The 15,012-nt window shown below is 42.1% G+C and overlaps 1 long non-coding RNA gene across 1 annotated transcript in view; it reads right to left on the reverse strand.

The window, feature by feature from the left end:
* The window catches only part of LOC103224158 (uncharacterized), a 121,117-nt gene that overhangs the window by 66,621 nt on the left and 39,484 nt on the right, over positions 1 to 15,012 (reverse strand). The gene's annotated exons all lie outside the window — the stretch shown is intronic.

Raw genomic sequence — 15,012 nt, forward strand, 5'->3', positions numbered from 1 at the left:
AATAAATTATGATATAGTCACACAAAGAGCAGCTGTTATGATGAATGAACCAGATCTAATTTATTAGCATAGATAAATCTCAAAAATGCAGTTAAGTAAAACAAAAAGTTGCAAAGGGTATATTTTACACCATAAAACGCCATTTATGCACATTTAAGCATACGAGACAATGCATATCATTTATAAATGTGAAACAAAATTATGGAAAAGCGACCTACTTCAAGGAAATGGTTACCTCTGCGAAGGAAGGGGGATGGGATTCAAGGGAGACTGCTATAGCTGAATCTCTCACATTTTGTTTCTTTAAATAAGTATCTGAAACAAATATGACAAAATATTAACAATTGCTTGAACCTAGTGGTGGGAACATTGGGTGTCCATTACATTATTGTTTCCTTTTCTATGTTCGAAATATTTCCTAACTTTAAAAAAAGAATGTGAATTATCTCTCTTGAAACATGCTCCAAGCTCCTGTTTCCCTCACAAAGGATAAATTGTCTAATTCTGCTAGATGTGCCTTCTTCTTCAAGATGCAAATGGAAATTTATGATAAACAAAAGTTGGCAGAGAGGTCACCAACTCACCTTGGCCAGTTGCTGACACAGAAGCATCTCTGACTTTCAGTAGATCCCCTTCCACCCTGCTCTAGCCCTGGGAAGCTGACCTGTGAGGACAACAGGATTCTTGTCTTCTGGGTAAACTGGGTCTGACAAGTTGGAGGCAGAGGCAGAGATGGCATGACAAGAAGAGAGAAAAAAACGGTGTGTTTCTTTGCTGATTTCCTCCCTGTTGACCTGCAGGTTAGAAATGGCAACATTTCTCCACTGAGGGCCGCATCTCCTAAGTGTAGGCCTCTCTTCGGTTCTCCTGTGGCTCTCTCCAGGAAGCAGTAATTTCTCTTTCATCTTGCTTCTTCAGGCCCTGGGATGAGCAATAGCTCCCTGCTGTTGCTAACCCCAGGTGTTCCAACATCGCTTGCTAGTTCCCCTTCATTATGACCACATCTTTATAAATGGTGCCCTCATTAAACTCTCCTTTATTTCCCCAACTTGAGTATGCCATGTATTTCCTACTGGTACCCTGACATCACAAATGAAGTATGTGAAGTACTATGAGTACAAGTACTCCAAGAGATCAGAGAAAGTTGCAGTGATAAAGTTCACACCTGAGCAAAACCTGGGAAGATGAGTAGAAGTTTGTCAGCTGGTCAAAGAGATATGGTGGGAGAGAGGGCATAACAATAGTGGCAAGACTGAGGGAAAAGTTTCAGTAAAGGCTTGTGTACTATGTTGACTAGATGAAACTGCTAATATCAGACCATTTTTGACCTGCAAAATAAAGACAATTTCATATGGTTCGACCTAATACTACAGTCCACACCATGGTGACCTTAAATGGGGAGGGAACCTATAGGAACGGAAAGAATCAGAATGACCCCTGCCTTACAGGATGGATATCAGGAAGAATAGTGATAACATTAATTTGAAGAAGAGGGTGGTCCCCTTTGCAGAGAGGGATAGAAATGTGTCTTCTATGTTTTATTTCTATTCAAACAGAGCCGCAGATCTGTTTCTGTTCCCCTTATATCTGAATCTTCAATCTAGATCCTACAAAGAAGGAAAATGCATACAAATTCCCACATCTTGAACCATAGCTCTTAAAGTTAGGCCCTTCATAGTCTACGCTCTCATTTCAAAGATTAAACATAATGAGACACAGGGGTTAAGAGTCTTGTCCACTATCACACAATTGTGTGATCTTCCAATTGGTTATCTTGATAATGAAAAACTTCAAAGGGAATGAGTTTGGGAGAGCACCAATAACAGAGTTCTATGATGAGTGGGTGAAGTTCAAGTCCTGATAGAGAAGAGTCAAAACCTGAGAGGCAAACGTTGATAGAGGTGAAGGAAAGAAAAAGTTGCATGAAGAGAGAGAATGCTGAGAGCAAATTAGCTTGGCTGGAAGAGCAAAGAATGCATATGAATGATTTCCTTCTATTAATCTTATCCTGGGACCAAAATTAACTTTTCCTAGACTTGTTAGGCTAATAAAATTTATCCTTGATGACAATAACTCTTCCCAGGTTTGGGAAGAATTAAAAGACATATGATTTACTTTTCCTGAGATGATTTCCAGACCCCTAGCACTGCTCCTCAAAAGTATTATTTTGGCAGTTAATAAGCCAGGGAAATTAGGCCATGTACTCAACATTAGCCAATTTAAAATAAGACTCTAAGTAATATTTAAAGTTGGAGTTGTTTTGATCTCATAATTTCTCTATGACAGTTGAGTTAATACATACTCTGGAGTCAGATTTCCAGAAGCCTGTGTTCAGAGTGACAGCAGCCTCTCTGCGTTTCACAGTTTGGTGACCTTAACTAACAGTGTCCCAGGATGTATCTGGTAGACTAGCATAGTGTATTACCTGGGCCTTTCAAAGCACTATTTAGAGCATTATAAACAAGGATTGTAGTTGAACTTTGGGACTTGAGAGTCAAGAATAAGGTGAACTCTTACAGGAGCACAGGGGTGGTAGCTAAGTACTGCTCCAGGTTGGGGACCTTACATACACACCCGTCTTGGTGGCTAGCCATAATCATCAATGTCACTCCCAAGAATAGTGATGCAGATTAAAGTCCTGCAGGAGCATATGAGTTGTGCATCTGTCTGTTAGTTCAATATGAACTGGTGTGCCTGTTGTCATGTTTACTAACTCAAGGACTCAAATTTTCAGGGAAGTTATTGACTTGCTTATTTCAGAACTAAATTGTTAATCATCACCCCAATTCTAAGCCCTTAGGCAGAACTGGAAAATGACAAAAAGTCAGCAAAATGATCAAAGAATTGTCCCTCTAGGAAGGTCCTTGGCGATGATCTAGTGTTTAATTATCACTCTACAAATGAGAACACTGTGGTCCAGAGGTGGTGAATAATTTGCCCAAGGTCTGGTACCTAATGTGCACAGGGTTACAACTCTACCACTGATGAGCAATGATTCCCAGATCCTCCTTCAGCACTGGCTGGGAAGTTCTTCTCTGTCCTCTTCTTTTGTACTAATCTCTCCCTTCCTGTTGTTCAGTTCTATTTTATGACTTTGTATTTGTCATCCTGAAAGAGATCATATGCTTCTCAATTGGTGTAATACAGGACACATTTATCAAAGGCCTACAAGTGCCAGACCTTGTGCACATGCTAAGCACTTAGTTAACATTTATTAAACTGGACTATATATGAGAAGCTATTCTAGCTTCAGAACATGGGAGAAGTGAGAATGTGGGGCAGGGCAATGGGAAATATGGCCATGGTAGTACACTGTTATGAAGTAAGTTGGTCTCAAAAGAGGCTTGTGGTAGTGGTGATAGGAATGAAAATCATAAGAAGGTTGTGAAATGCATTTCAGAGTAAACCTGGATGTCAGGAAAGAAAAAAGAGGAGAAATAATAAGAACATTTTATTTTGCGCATTTCAAATGTGAGCTACCAAATGGACGTGCAATTGAAAAAGTTCAACATACAGTGAAATGCACAGCTGGGACTCAGGCAGGAAGTCAAGGTCCGAAGTCTGTAGAGAGAGGGTGGCTTAAACTGTGAAGGTAGGGTTTACCTTGCTGAAAGTTAGCATAACTTCCTGCCAAAACTTTTCTACTGCTTTGGAATATTTTAACTAGACCAAAGACTAACAAAGATAGTGAAGTTTTTTTGAAGTAAATAGGACAAGAACAGCCCACACAGGAGGAAGTCCAGCCTCCTCGCCCTCTTGCTGAGACAGCATTCTTCCCATCCACCATTCCAAACGCTTCATCTCCTCCAGGAAGCCCTCTTGTTTTGGTAAGATAAGAAACACTAGCTTACCTGACTCTTTTCCTAGATTTGGCCATATCAGTCATCCCTATGTTTCTATTAGTGGCATACAGAAGCACTTGATGATGATTTTATTTTCTTCTTCTGTCTTTTTTTATTTGTATAAATTTATGGGGTACGAGTATAATTTTGTTACATCCATAGACTGCATATGGTGAAGTCAGAGCTTTTAGGGTATCCATCACCCAAATAATGTACCCTGTCCCCATAAGTAATTTCTTATCATCCTTTCCCACCCCCTCACCCTCTGAGTCTCCACTGTCTATCATTCCACACTCTATGTACAAATGTACACATTATTTAGCTCCCACTTATAAGCAAGAACATGTAATATTTGTCTTTCTGTGTCTGACTTGTTTCACTTAAGATAATGGCCTCCAGTTCTATCCATGCTGCTGCAAAAGACATAATTTCATTCTTTTTTTATGGCTGAGTAGTATTCTACTGCATATATATATATATATATATATATATATATATAATTTTCTTTAATCACCTGCTGACAGAAACTTAGGTTGATTTCACATCTTTGCTATTATGAATAGTGCTGTGATAAACATATGGGTACAGGTATATTTTGATTTAAAAATTTCTTCCCTTTGAGTAGAGAGACAGTAGTGGGATTACTGGATCCAAAGGTAGCTCTAGTTTTAGTACTTTCAAAAATCTCCATACTGTTTCCCATAGAGGTTGCACTAATTTACATTCCCATGAACAATGTATAAGAGTTCCCTCTTCTCCACATCCTTGCCATCATCTGTTATTTTTGTCTGTTTGATAATAGTCATTCTAACCAGTCTAATATGATATCTCATTGTGGTATTAAATTTGCATTTCTCTGATGATTTATGGTGTTGAGCATTTTTTCATATGTCTTCTTTTGAAAAATGTCCACTGATGTTCTTTGATCACTTTTTAATGGGATTATCAGGGGTTCTGTTGTCACTGAGCTGTTTGAGTTCCTTGTCAATTCTGGATATTAGCCTCCTGTCAGATATATAGAATGAGTAGTTTGCGAATATTTTCTCCTGCTCCACAGGTTGTCGACTCTGTTGATTATTTCTTTTGCTGTGTAGAAGGTTTTTAGTTTAATTAGGTTTAATTTGTCTATTTCTGTTTTCGTTGCCTACGTTTGTGAGGTTTTAGTCATGAATTCTTTGCCTAGACCAATGTCCAGAAGAGTTTTCCTCAGGTTTTCTTCTTTTACTTTTATGATTTCAGGTTTCACATTTAAGTCTTTTATCCATCTTGAGTTGATTTTTATACATAGTGAGAGATAGAGGTCCAGTTTCATTCTTTTGTGTATGGCAAGTCCATTTTCCTAGCACATTAGTTGAAAAGGGTGTCCTTTCTCCAGTGTATGTTCATATCAACTTAGTCAAAGATCAGTTGGCTGTAAATATGTAAATTTGTTTCTGGGTATTCTAGTCTTTTCCATTGATTGATCTGTCTGTTTTTATTCCAGCATCATGCTGTTTTGGTTACTATAGCCTTGTAGTACAATTTGAAGTCAAAAAATGTGATGCCTCCAGCTTTGTTCTTTTTGCTTAAGATTGCTGTGGCTATTTGGGCTGTTTATTTGTTCCATATGAATTTTAGGATTCTTTTTACTAATTCTGTGAAAAATGCCATGGTATTTTGATAGGGAATGCATTAAATCTGTTTATTGCTTTGGGTAGTATGGTCATTTTAACAATATTAATTCTTCTGATCCATAAGCATGGAATGTTTTTCCATTTGTTTGTGTCAACATAATTTCAGGGTTTTGTAGTTTTCCTTGTAGAGATCTTTTCACCTCCTTGGTTAAATATATCCTTAGGATTTTTGTGTGTGTAGCTGTTGTAAGTGTAATTGCCTTCTTGATTTGGTTCTCAACCAAATCACTGTTGGTGTATAAAAACACTACTGATTTTTATACATTGATTTTGTATACTGAAACTTTACTGAATTCATTTATCAAATGTAAGAGTTTTTTGGTGGAGTACTTAGGTTTTTCTAGATAAAAGATCATATCGATGATGATTATTATTTTTTATGATAATGGTGGTTGTTACGTCATCCATCTGAGTATCCACCGTCTGTAAATTGTCCATTTTCCCATTGTTGACTCCTTCCTCAACAGCCCCCCACTGGCTCCAGCTCCCAGCACCCTTCTCCTCCAGACTCTTCAAAGGTCTCTTATTTATCCATACCCCTGAGAAGCTCTGCAAAAGCTAAGTTTTATAAAACAAAACTTGAAAACCCAATTCATGTCACAAAGGAGAAACCTGCTTAAAATAGACTTTGGCTTTGTAATTTTCTGCATATGTTAAAATACTCCCTAAATGTGGCAAACATCTCTATTTGATAAACCTCTAACTCAATTACATTTTTAAATATTTGTAAAATTTCCACTGGAACATACAACAATGACTGGTAGTGATGATGATTAAAATAGAAGCAAAGACACTGGATAAAAACAGCAGATCACTAAGACCACCCAAGTGAGGAAGCCAAACCACAGAGGAGCAGGAAACTCCAGGGACACAGCCCTCTGGGGAAACCTTCAGCTTTCTCTTTCCCAGAGCAAACATGTAGTCACATGGTGGTTTACCTTATCATGAAAGTGGTGCCCAGCCCAGACACTAGAATGACAGAGGCTTTGTTATTATGTATACTGCACCCAAACACCACCACAATTTACCACAACCAACCATCAGTATGTTGGAACTCATCACATATGGTCTTTTAGATTACCCAAACCTGCAATAACTTCACCAAAGTCAATATCCCATTACTGGCAAGAGAATAGCAGGGGCCTTATGGGGATGAACTTGAAATCTAAAATTCTCATGACCTATATATAACTTGAGCAGATCTCCTACTAAGAATTTCCTATTTAATCCATCACACCTTCTGTGTAACAGACTGAAACAAACCACTTCAACAATTCCTTGGCTTAGAGCACATGTGAAGATAACGAGAATTGCCTGCAGTACATTTCCCACTATCACAGCTTACAACAGCATCTTGTCTCCTAAGGCAGCCCCTCCAGTAAAAGCCCAAGTCAGACCCCACCCCACCCAGTAATGGGAACTTCACTAACAAATGTTTCTCATCTGAACCTAATCAGCGTATAGAGTATTGTACAGAGCCATGAATGTACTCCATATGCATTCCATCTCTGAAATTCTGAGGCCTCAGCGCCAAACCAAAATCATATTACTATTGTTTCTGTTGTTATTTAACACCTGTTCCTTTACGCAAGTGCAAAGTGCAGCACAATCATTTCATTAATGCCTTATCATCTGGGGCCCAGTCCCTGTTCACTCCAGAGACTTTAATAGAGATGATTTGGAGAAATGCACTAGCATTGCTGTAGCTTTGGTATCACGCCTCCACCCAACCCATGCACCCACCCTTACCATCCAAAGGGAGGGAGCAACAGGAGGTCCACATGAGATTTTGTCAACAGAGCTGATCTTGTGCATAACAACAGCAGTAAAGCAGAGAGAGCCCTATCCTTCCGAACACTGTGGGAATCTGCAGTGCTCACACCTTTAAAGCCCTTGTGAGGAATGATGACAGGAAGGCACACCAGAGTGCTCTTGTTCTCCCCCAGGGAGAATGTTGCAAGTTAGAGAAAATGATGGTCGGTGAGTCTGCCTGTTGGAGAACTTCCCAAGAAGAACATGATCAACTAGGTGATTTCTGAGAATTCAGTGGTCCACTTAAGGCATTATCCCCAACCGTTTCTAAAATTCCAGGGAAATAGTACCTTTCCACCTCCACCCCATTCTAGCACACTCGGGCCACATTCATAGGCCCAAGAGTGTCCTTGAGCATTTCAAATTCGGTAATAACCTTAAGCAAAAGGACACGGAAGATAAATTGTTTGCCCATAAAATGGTGTGCAACATCGTTGAGAGCTCAGAGGAAAGATCATTCTTTGGGACAAGCCCTCCCCCGCAAACATCTGCTTTCATCATTCATGCTGAGTATTGCTCAGAATCAATAACAGTGGAGTTCTGGAAGCATGCCTTGGGGGTACACTGCTTAAATATTATCAGCTTTCCTGATGCACTAAAAAAAAAGTGAGCATACAGACTTTTCTCAATTTTTGTTCCACCCTCAGTGCCTGTTACCACTTGCCTGTTAGCCAGAATTAGCATAAGACAAAAAAATGAATGAGTAGAAACTTTTAATGGAAAAAACTCAGAAACCAATGTGCATGTGTCCTTCAACAGCTGGCTTTTTTGTGGCCCCAGGCTGCTTGTGGTTTAATAATGTGGACACAGAATATAATCATTTGTTTGCTAGGGAAATTGTTCCTTGCTCATTTGAGGAAAATCAATAGGTCATATTTTATGGTATTCTGAAAATCCCTCTTGACTTTCGAGACCTCAGCTCCTGCCTGGGTAGACTTGGTGGCGGGCACAGGATTTTGAGCTTACTCTGGTTCCCACCCTTGGGCAAGTTCTTTAACCCGATTTCTCCAAGCTTCAGTTTCCAATTCTGTAAAATGGAAATAATATCATGTCCTCCCTGGGGAACATTTTGAGGACAGAATGTAATCATGTGTGTAATTTGCCTGGTGTAAGCTAAGTGCTTAGCAAATGGTAGTGATCATTATCCCAAGGACTAAATGAAAATACATTTTGAACATGTCCAGTCCAATTCCTCAAGTTTGCAAGGTGATCCAGAAACACCACTCCTTTCCCTTCCCTGCAATCACTTTCTGAATTCAACTTCCCAGAGGGCTGTTATTCCACATCAACTCCGTCCTCAGACTTCCCTGAGCTCTAGGAAGACACTTCTGTTCCCACTTAATACCGCTGGACTCCAGGGCTTCAGTGCCCTGTGTAACCTCCTGCCCACAACCACCAGCTGACAGGAAGCTGAGGCTCAGGCAAAAATGAAGCTGGTGAGGGAAGGAGGTGTCCACATGTCTACAACCCAAGCAGGTCTTCTGCTCACACATCACATCCACCTAGCCCCTATGGTCATCCTCTCTCAGCTTTGCCTGCACCAGGTTCAGGAGTTTCAATCCAATGAAAAAGAAAAATTGTAAATAGCTCTCCCTTAAACAAAGAAAAAGTCATCTCCATCCAGAAACAGCTAACTCTTGGAAAGACAGGGCCTGGGTGCTGCTCATGAGGTATTGATCAGATGGCAAAAGGACCCGGATTAAAAAGGCTCTTCTGGAGAGAAAAGCTGGCTGGGCAGGAGTGCTGCCCCATAGTGGCTCCAACTTTGACTTTCTTAAGGTGAATCTAATTGTTTAAACAAGATTAAACAAGCATGGAATTTGAGAAAGAGAAGGACGAAACTAAAAAAAAAAAGCAAGAGAATTTTTCCCCTAAAAACCCAAAACAAATCTAAACTGTAAGAATAGCTTTAAGTTAGTCATGAGAAAAAAAAAAAAATCTACAATGCTGAAAGTATTCAGGGGAAATTAACTTCCTCAGTTCAATATAATACAGAGGAATTACAAAGGAGCAATGAGCCCGGAGTCCCCACCTTCACTTTGCTTTAGAGAAAAGAAATGCATAGAAAGTTTCCCAACTCTAATGTGTTTCTACTGAGAACACCAGCATCGGCCACTTCATGATTTTTAAAATAAGAAAATCATGAACTCAATTAGAGCCCCAAGGACCTCACAATAGACCCACATGGAGGGATTTGAGGGCAGACTTTTAATTGATACATTCATTAATTTAGTCATTCAACAAACATTTTGTGGACATCGAGTCTGTGCCAGGTACCATGACAGGCACTGGAGCTATGGCCAGGAAGCAGATAGAAATGATGCCTGTCTTCAAGGAGCGTGCAGACTCATGGAGCAGGAAGCTAATAAACCTGCCATATTGGGTGCTGTGCAAACAGGGAGGATACATGATCTGTTTTGCCCAGAGGAGTCACTGAGCTAAGGGACCACTTCAGATGAGAGGTGACATTTGCCCTGGACCTTAAAGAGGGTGTAGGAGTTCTTCAGGAAGAGTAGAATCAGGAGATTTTTTAAGTGATGCATAGAGATGTCCCCAGGCATACTATGTGCTGGGGACCTAATGGGGAAGAAAGACAGCTTGCCCAGATTGCTAAAGCCTTGTTAGCCATTCTCCAGAGAGCCAACATTGTCCTATGGGTATCAGAGAATTTCAGAAAGCAGAATTACATCATAAAGAGAGCACTGGATCAAGAGCCAACAATCCATGGGATCTGCTAATCCCTAGCTATGTTGCCTTGGGCAAGGAACTGTCCCTCTTGGGGCCTCAATTTCCAACTCTGTCAAATGAGATAATTGAGCTAAATGACTTTTTTTTATTATTCCACAAGAGTGAAGTGAAACACTTTGGGGATAGAAGCTTGGTTTAGAAACAGATTGTGAGGCTTTCTGCTTGGGAAGTTTCCCCATGGCCCAGGGCTCTTATCTGGACCATGCACAGCCATAAATGTGCATTCACATGTATATACACTCATTCACACCCCACCAATCTGTCCTCCATTTGCTCACCAAAAAGGGGTAGGATTAAAATGCTTCAGAAATACAAAACCTCTGTAGGATAAAGCTGAAGCTCCTTAGCATGGAAGACAAAGCCCTTCACAGCTCTGCAGTCTCATGTCATACAACTTCATAACTAGACCTTCAGGCTTCAGCCTGACCACCCCTCCGTGGTCTCAACTCCCCTAATACATTTTTTGGCCTCACATGTCTGCTCCTGGGCCCATGGTGCTTTGTCTGCCTGGAATGCCTTTTCCCTAGCCTTGCTCTTGGTAGGTCTCATTGGTAGACCACATTTACTCTTTCCAGCTTGCTCAAGAACAGCCTCTGCAGCAAGGCTGTCCTCCCCTCCCATAGCCCCCTCCTTATGCATATTTCTATCCATGCTGGGACACTGGATTGTAATCACTGGTTTCCATGGCTCTCTCTTTCACAGATGATGAATGCCTCAAGAATAAGAGCGATGTCTCACTGACGTTTGTATCCCTAGCTCCTAGGGCTAGAGACATAGAATGCCTAGACTTCTATGTAGCTGGCCCTGGAATGTCCCCAGCAGACGTAAAACTAACCACTTGCATTTTTATTTAACATTCTGATTGTGTGCCCCAAACTACAGGATGATCCTTCAGTGTTTTGGTGGGAACTGGAGTCTCCTAGAGCTAAATTAGCTGCCAGAAAAGAACTGTTTGCCATACACTGGAGACCCATCATCTCCTTCTGTGTTCCCAGCTTTTCATAAATGCCACTTCAGACTGTGGGATAGGCAGGTAAGAAGGTGGGCCACTCAAACTTGTCCAGCAATGTCTTGTTTTCATGAAGTCATAGAACCTCAGAATTGAAAGGGATCCCAGAAGCCATCACAGCCTTCCACCTAGGGCAGAACACCCCTACATTCCTTACAGATGCTCATCCAAACTCAGTAGGTCTCACCTTATCCTGGTGAGGAAGCCTGGCCTGCTCTTGACTGGTTATTAGAAAAATGCTTCCTCATTTAACCCAGGTAATCCCAGTGTTCCATGTATTCCTGTCTCAACACAATCTCATTCAAATAAGAGTCCAACAACCTAGAGTAGGTGAAAATGCAATTCAAAACATGCTGGGAGTTCTCAAAAATAACGAAAAAGCAATCATCCTCTTACAGTCCTCTTTCCTCATGTTTTTCTTTGGATCTCCTACTCAGTGTAGAGGCTCCCAAAACTCTCCCTCTTCTGACCATTCCCAACCAAGCCCGAAAGTAGGCTGCAGCCTTTCTCCACAAGACCCCCACCCCTATCCTGCACAACTAATGATGGTGGATACTCTCAGCCTCTCTTGCTTTTTAATTTTCTATTGTTTCCTCTCTTACCCCTCTCCCCAGATTCTGCTCTACAAAAGAGATCCCAGGAGCTTCTTTAGTATTGACAACACTTATTTTTAAAATTCTTTATAACATGTTGATGCAAATAGAAGCATCTGCATGTCAGGAAGCTGTCATACTTCTCTAATGTCTTTTCTTCTCCAGTCTACACCACCCCCATTTCTTCAACTGACCCTCCAATGGCACAGCTCCCAGAGCCCCAGCACTCCGATGTGGATAATAGTAATTATCCACAATAATTCAAGCGTGGTTTCACAACACATAAGACCGTGGAACTCCATGAAAAAGAAGCTTTATGAATGAAGCTGAAAAATGCATTACTTTTTACCACATTTTCTTCAAAAATAAAAATAAAAAGTACAACCCTGTTCAAAACTGGACACTAACCTTCCGAGGCGCCACCACACTCCCATAAATAGGCACGTTGTGAGTAGACAACGCCGATGGACGCGTGCCCTTAGCACGACAGGCGAGGCTGAGCATTCCTAGGAAGGCCACTGTGTGGGGTGACTTGAGAGTCTCTAGGGCAACCCCATCCTTCCCATCAAAAATATCCCCACCACCAGGACACATCACTGTGCCGTGTCACTCAAAGGTATTAAAAGCAGTGGTAAGTCCCAACTATCTGAACAGCAGGAAGCCACCCTCAGCAATGGACACTAATTAGGGTCTTAGCTGAAGTTATTTCAGATATTATTGGCTACCACTAAAGGAAGTAGGAAAAGTTCTGAATCTGCCATAGGTGAAGGTCGTGTACCTCCAGGGGGAGCATGAGGTGAGGTGAAGTGAGGGTAAGGCAAGGAGAGAAACAAAGGGTCTGTGTGAAGAGAATGATGGCGCCTGTTAAGGGATTGGCCTGAGCGTAAGTGTGCCTGTGCAGCTTGGCTCAAGCCGCCAGCAACGGGAACCTAGCTGTTTTCACAAGGCTCCCAGGTGGAGCCACACTGCTGGCGGCCTCCAGTGAAGCACACGACCAGAGTGCCCTCTAGCGGGGGGAACGAGCGCTCACCACCCCTCAGATCCAGGTATTAATAGATCAGCATGGACTTGAATTTTCCATGACCCTGCTTCAGTCATTTAGTCAACAAGCACTGGTTGAATTCCCACTATGTGCTAAACACTATGATAAACACCAGGGGGACGTGTGAATAGGCATGATCGCCACTCCCAAGAGGTTTATGGCCAGACTGAGGGGGTGGGACGAGTCAGGGCAGGCGTGTGTGCCAAGGATGCAGGCTTGCAAAGGCAGAAGGGGTGGATGGGCCAGGAAGGTCTTCCCAAGAGAGCTGACCCTCATGCTGAGGAGATGTTTGCTGGACAGACAAGTGGGGGGTGGGCATTAGCACAAACTGGAGATGTTCTGACGCCACCTGGAGATAAAGAAGGTGGGGGTCATGGCCACAAAGGAAGCTGGAGAGGGGTGTATAGGGGGAGATCATGGAGAGCCTGGCCTTCATTCTAAAGATGACAGGAAGCCACAGAGGCATCAATCAATTTTGCAGATTTATAAAAGGATCACTCTGGTAAAGGGAGCAGCAGCTGAACTGCAGGGAAGCAAAACAGATGCCAAGTTTAAAAACGAAGGCCTAAATTAGGATCAAGATGAGGGAACGGCAAGGGGGAACAGATGCGAAGGAAAGAAGGTCAGCAGGACTTGGCGCAGATTGGGTGTGGAGGGTAAAGGAAATAGAAGGGTCTCCACTGTTAGTGGAGAGGGGACTCAACTAACTCAGCTCCAGTTTGGGAGGCTAGCTTGATGGTGATGTCATTCGTCAAGCCAGGAGTAAAGGAGAAGGAGCGGGTTAAGAAGAGAGACGGTAAATTCAATTCTGAACATGCAGAATTGCATATGCTTGCCAGGGACACCAAGAGGAAATTCTGGGAGGTAACTGGTAATTGACTGTTGGGTCTGAAGCACTGGGAACTGATCTGGGAGTTGGCAGTGACCTATGGCATTGGAAGGGAAAAGCTCTCTCAAGGTAAGCATTCAACATGAAGAGAGAAAAGAGCTGAGGACAGACCCTAAGGGAAAGCTAATGTTGAAGAGGCAATCAGAGAAAGAGCAGTCCCCGTGGAGACTAAGGAGATTGAGGTGGAAAAAGAACAAGAAAAGAGCTGAAGCCAGAAAAGAGGGAGCCGCAAGAAGAAGGGTATGACCAACCTCATGAAATGGCTACCAAGACAATGTCTTGCAATGAGTTGAGTTAATGGGCATGAGAGAGGGAGTTTTGTCTTGCCGGCATTCAGCTTTGTGATCTTTTCAATTTGGATTCTTAAAATGTCAGTTTTGTTTCCCTCTACCACTCTCTGTTCAGGACACTCAGTTAAACTATTTCTTAGGGGATGCAAACCTTTGCTTTGGTAACACCTGTCACAAGACTATGAGAAGGATTCAATAGAATCATTTACATAGAGCACCTAGAAAATTGCCCAGCACATAGTAGGCACTCAAAGTTAGCTTCCTCCCCCACTGAAATAACATACTTAGGAAAGTAAATTTAATAGAATACAGATGCACGTTAGATTAGCTGGTCTCCAGGCTGACCGGGTCAGTGGTTCCACTACTGAACCAGGTAACCAAGAATGGTGTCAGGTCAGTACATAAACTCCACCAAGTGGGCGCTGTCATCAGGTGGCTCATGTGTTTGCTGGGGGTCAGAAATTAGATCCTGATATTCAGATTCATTACTAACCTTAAAGACTCATTACAATACTGTAAAGATGGATACCATTATTCCCTATTTACAGGTGAGGACACTGGACTTACAGAGGTTCTATAACTAGCTCATTGTCACACATTCTGTCTTGCAAAATGGGGTCCCTTTTTAAACTGTGTCATCTTCAGGGTGTCCCTTTGGAAGATTTAGGATCAGAGGGAACGTGCGAGTGTGCACGTGTGCACACACACATACACAGAGTACTGGACAGCAGCCACTCTGAGCCAAAGCCCAGTTTGTTCTCAGCCCTGCAGCTAGCTCATTATCTCATCCTTACTAAGCGTCTCTCATTGCTCAGTGCCTCAGTTTCTCTGTTTGGAAAATGAGACAGAATAGTCCTGTGCTTCCCCACTTCCTTCTAAGGAGTGGCCTTGATGAGATCATGTCTGGGCTGCAGGATCCATGGAAATAGGTGAAGCCAGAAAGTGACACTGAGCTGTTCGGCTTAGACAGAGGGGAGGCCCATCCTCTGTCTCACTTTAAGTGGATGTGCGCATTCAGAAGTCCTGGACCAATGTTATGATGCCTAATGACCACTTACTCACTTCTGAGGCCTAAAACAAATAGGAACCTGGGTGTTTCAACAATTTTTCACAA

The sequence above is a fragment of the Chlorocebus sabaeus genome, chromosome 20 (genome assembly GCF_047675955.1).
Source record: "Chlorocebus sabaeus isolate Y175 chromosome 20, mChlSab1.0.hap1, whole genome shotgun sequence".
NCBI classification, from domain to species: Eukaryota; Metazoa; Chordata; class Mammalia; order Primates; family Cercopithecidae; genus Chlorocebus; species Chlorocebus sabaeus.